Below are 453 nucleotides of genomic sequence, written 5' to 3' on the forward strand. Positions count from 1 at the left end.
GTTGGTGTTCTGTTTGGGTCATGTTTCTTGCTTAAGATGGGGTAAGAAGTAAGTATACCATCAGAAGGTTGTAGAAAGCTCATTCCTGTATTGGGATCATAGTAGTACTATTTTGTTTGGTACAATCCCTACAACTGAACCCATGTCCTAGCAAATAGTGACTGAACCTTGCATTCGCTCCCAAGGAAAAAGAGAGTAAGTGCTTTGTGTTTTGTGTGGTTTTTTTCATGTAACAGTCATTGTAGCTCTGATACTTTCTCAAAAGGGGAAAAAACAAAGACAAGGGAAGAAAAATGCTTCATAAGCCAGAAAAATTGAACAATTAATGATACTGTGCTCAATTTAAAAAGCCAATGAAATTAAATACCACTTCACTTGAAAATAAATGGTTTCGGATGTCTCTGTACCAGGAAGATAGAAAGTACCTCTTAGAATCTCTGTCTGAAGAATCCT

This window comes from Vanellus vanellus (assembly GCF_965231255.1).
Source record: "Vanellus vanellus genome assembly, chromosome: 6".
In the NCBI taxonomy this organism is placed as follows: Eukaryota; Metazoa; Chordata; class Aves; order Charadriiformes; family Charadriidae; genus Vanellus; species Vanellus vanellus.